The sequence below is a fragment of the Monodon monoceros genome, unplaced genomic scaffold (genome assembly GCF_005190385.1).
Source record: "Monodon monoceros isolate NGI ecotype Baffin Bay Population unplaced genomic scaffold, NGI_Narwhal_1 Super_Scaffold_9, whole genome shotgun sequence".
Lineage (NCBI taxonomy): Eukaryota > Metazoa > Chordata > Mammalia > Artiodactyla > Monodontidae > Monodon > Monodon monoceros.
This window is the reverse complement of record NW_021703786.1, coordinates 6,264,692-6,269,448: the sequence shown is the minus strand read 5'-3', so window position 1 is coordinate 6,269,448 and position 4,757 is coordinate 6,264,692. Positions and strand designations below refer to the sequence as shown.

The 4,757-nt window shown below is 36.2% G+C and overlaps 1 non-coding gene across 1 annotated transcript; it reads left to right on the top strand.

Moving 5' to 3' along the window:
* Nucleotides 1-276: 276 nt before the first annotated feature.
* LOC114889864 lies at nt 277-383 on the top strand. The gene has a single exon (XR_003792158.1). It is a non-coding gene; the product is annotated as a U6 spliceosomal RNA (small nuclear RNA).
* The last annotated feature ends 4,374 nt before the right edge of the window (nt 384-4,757 follow it).

The window sequence follows — 4,757 nt, the reverse complement described above, 5'->3', positions numbered from 1 at the left end:
GGAAATCAAAAAATTCTTTGAAGAACAAAACTTTCTAAGGCTGAACAAAGAAGAAGTGAAAAATCTGAATCACCCCATATCTGTTAAAGAAATTGAATTTGTAATTTAAAACCTTCCCACAAAGAAAATTCCAGGCCTATGTGGCTTAACTGGTGAATTCTATTAAAAAATTTAAAAAGAAAATTCCAATTTTATACAAATGTTTTCAGAGAACAAAGGAAGAAAAACAATTCCAAACCAGCATAACATAACCCTAATATCAAAATCTGACAAAGGGTGCTTGTTTTGGCAGCACATATACTAAAATTGTAATGATACAGAGCAGATCAGTATGGCCCCTGCACAAGGATGATACACAGATTCTTAAAGTGTTCCATATTTTTCTCTCACTTCTTCCATTGGATGGAGGAAAAACAAGCCATGGCTCCCCACCCAGCCCTCCCTTCCTCTCCCTTCAACAGTTTCTCCATGGGAGAAATCAACATGTATGAATAAAGACACCAATTGAATGGCAAAAAATAAAAATCTGACATAAGGCATTATAAGAAAAGAAAATTTCAAGCCCAAATCACTTATGAATATAGACATTAACATCCTAAAAAAAATATTAGCATATTAAATCTGCCAATTCATAAAAAACAATACATCATGACTAAACGTGGTTTATCCCAGGAATGTAAGGCTAGTTTCATATGCAAAAACCAATCAATGTAATTCACAATGTTAATAGAATAGAGGAGAACAACTGTCTGAACATCTCAATAGATTCAAGAAAAGCATATAACAAAATCAAACTCATTCATGATTTTTTGAAAAAGAGAAAGAAAACTCTCAGCAAACAAGGGATAACATGAAACTTGCTCAATCTAATAAAAAATATCTATGAAAATCTACAGCTAACATCATACCTAGTGGTGAAAGGCTGAACACCTTCCCCTAAAATTCATAACAACACAAGGATTCTTACCACAACTCTTCAACATAGATTCAGGGATCTTAACCAATGTAACAAGGCAAGAAAAAGAAATAAAATATATAAAAATTGATATTGAAGAATAAAACTACTTGCAGATAACATGATTTAATGCATGGAAAATTCAAAGGAATCTATAAAACCACTACTATAACTAATGGGAGGATTTGCATAATAAAAAGACAATGTAAAAAAATCAATTGCATTTCTGTATATTAGCAATGAATAATTGAAAAATAAAATTTTAAAAGAACTTCTACAAAAATACCAAAAAATGTTAAATACTTAGGGAAAATTTTAACAAAATAGGACTAAGACATGTACACTGAAAACTACATAACATTCCTGAGAGGAATTTTAAAGGTTTACAATGTCCATTGATTGGAAGACTCAATATTGTTAAGATATCAATTCTGCAAATTGATCTATAGATTGAGTGCATTGACCTATAGATTCTAATCAGAAACTCAGCTGTTTTCTTTTTTGTAGAAATCAACATGCTTATTTTAAAGTTTATATGGCAATTCAACTGACCTAGAAGAATCAAACTATTCTGAAAAACAATAAAGTTGGAAGACTTATATTACCTGCTTTTAAGACGTTCTATGTTATTGACGTAAGGATCAATGGCAACAGAATAGAGAGTCTAGAAATAGGTCAATACACATATGGTTCAGTTGAATTTTGACAAAGTTTCAAAGGTAATTTAATGGGGAAAAGATAATCTTTTCAACATATAGTTCTGGAACAACTGCATATCCGTATGGAAAATAATGACCATTAGTTCATACCTCACACTATACACCAAAATTAACTCAAATGGATTAGAGGTCTAAATGTGAAAGCTAAAACAATAAAGCTTCTCGAAAAAGCTTCTAAAACAGGAAATATCTTTACGACCTTGGGGTAAGCAAAAATTTCTTAAGACCCAAAAGGCACTAACCATAAAAGAAACATAAATAAATTGTACTTCATCAAAATTAAAAACTCCTGTTCTTCAGAATATATAATTAAGAAAGTGGATAGACAGCCACAGACTAAAAGAAAATACTTGCAATACATAGAGCTGGCAAAGGACTCATATTCAAAATATATAAAAACTCCTACAAATTAAAAATAAAAGACAATGCAATGAAAAAGAACAACAGACTTAAAGTATTTCAAAAACTAAATATCTAGATATCTGAAAACTAGATATCTGAATATCCAATAATCATATGAAAAGGTGCTCCACATCATTTGTCATCAGGAACATACAAATTAAAACCACAATGAGGGGCTTCCTTGGTGGCTCAGTGGTTAAGAATCCACCTGCCAATGCAGGGGACACGGGTCTGAGCCCTGGCCTGGGAAGATCCCACATGCCGTGGAGCAAATAAGTCCGTGCGTCACAACTACTTAGCCTGTGCTTTAGAGCCCATGAGCCACAACCACTGAGCCCAAGTGCCACAACCACTGAAGCCCGTGTGCCTAGAGCCTGTGGTCTGCAGCAAAAGAAGTCACTGCAAGGAGAAGCTCACGCACCACAACTAAGAGTAGCCCCTGCTCACTGCAACTAGAGAAAGCCCGTATGCAGCAACAAAGATCCAAAGCAGCCAAAAATAAATAAATAAATAAATTTATAAAAAAACCCACAATGAGATAGACCTTTACACCCACTTAAATGGATAAAATTTAAAACACTGAAAATACCCAGTGCTGGCAAGGTTATGGAGCAAATGGAACTCTCATTTATTTCTGGTTGGAATATGAAATGGTACTACCACCTTGGACAACTGTTTGGTGCTTTTTAATAAAGTTAAACATACATTTATCATATAATACAGAGATTCAAGTTGGCCACAAAAATTTGCACATAATGGCCAAAAACTGGAAAAACCCAAATGAACATTTATGGGAATAAACAAATTGTGGTATAGAAATAAACAACAGAATGCTACTCTGCCCAGGCTGGGTAACTTAACAAAATACCACAGACTGGGTAACTTAAACAACAGACATTTATTTCTCACAGTTCTGGAGCCTGGGAAGTCCAAGATCAAGGTGCTGCCCAAGTAGGTTTCTGAGGCCTCTTCTTTTGGCTAGGAGGTGGCCACCATGTTGCTGTGTGTTCACATGACCTTTGCCTTGTGCCTCTTCTTATAAGGACACTAATCCTATTGGATCAAGGCCCCACCCTTATAACCTCACAACCTAATTATTTCCTTAAAGGCCCCATCTCCAAATGCAGCCACACTGAGGTTTAGAGCTTCAACATATGAATTTGGGGGGAACACAAGCACTCAATGTACAACAGGAACAACAAGGAAACTACTGTTACTTGAAACAACATAACTGAATATTTTTAAAACTATAATTCCAAAAATATGATGTTTAAGAAGAGACAAAATGGATCTATGGTGTTATAAATCAGAATAGCGGTTTCTTCTGCGTGGATGAGGAGGGATTAATGGAAAAGTGGCATGAGGGAAATTTTTAAAGTGATGGAAATGTTTTTTCTTGGTGGGAGGGATGGTGACAAGTGAATACCTTTGCCAAAATGCATAGAGCTGTATTGCATTCCCCCAAATTAATGCATTTATTGCATATAAATTATGGCTCACTAGAGTACATTTCTCTATATCAACTCATATGGAGTTACCTCTATCTTTGTAGCAGCTATATTGTCTTCTGTATATGAATGTATCATAATTTATTAAACTATTTCTCCATTGCTATATACTTATATGGCTTACAAGTTTTTGCTATTATTGGTAATGCTGTCGTGAACATACTTAAGGATAGATTCCTAGGTGGGATTGTTAGAGCATTTTCTCTGTAAAGATGAAGAATCTGAAGCCCAGAAACAAGAAGAGACTTCTCCAAGGCCTACTGCAATTACGCACTGTGAGTTATGGTGGTAGAAGTTGGAACTGAAGAGGTCTCTGTGGCTCCACAGAAATACTGTTGGGGAGCAGGAAGGCAATGCTGGGCTTCCAACCAGAATAATAGAAACCATTTAGACTAATTCCACTTCCCTCTCTGTCTAACTCCTACTCATCCTGTGGGTAAAAAATGCCTTTGGGCTACCTTAATTTAACATTATGCTAAGTTAATTCCTGGGATCCCGTAATACCCTAGGCTTAATAATAGCTCACTATGTGCCAAGTAATGCGGTAGCACTTTAAACGCATTATCTCCTTTAACCCTCACAACTCCATAAGACATAGCTGTTATGAATTCCATGCCCATTTTATAGATGGGAAAACTGAGGCTTAAACAGTTTAAGTAAATTGCCCAAGGCTACACAGCCAAAAATTAGTATAAACAGGTTTCAAACCCAGGTCCCTGATACAAAAGGGACTCTGTTATACTATACTACCTCTCAGGAACGGTACTTCACAGGCTGTTGTGAAGGTTACATGAAATGGTTGCAGTGTTCATTACTGGCCTCTCGACAACTTGAAGGCAGTTACTGTGCCTTTATCTCTGTCCTCCTAACATCTGGTGCATAATGGAGTTCAAAGGGCTTAGCCCTGTGCCTGACACAGAGCAAGCACTCAATGAGCACTAATTATTATCATTATTGGAACCCAATAGACATTTGTTGAGTAAGTAAACATTTGCATGAATGACTAATTATCTAGAGTATCCTTTCAGCAAATAATGAACAGAGGGACAACAGGTTGCAGGCCTCCTCTCCTGCCAAGCCTCTCATTTGGAGGCAGCTGACCCATGAAGGAATCGCCAGCCCTCTTCTGTTCACATGTCTGCTCCCCCACGGGATACGGAAGCAGGAAGGGCA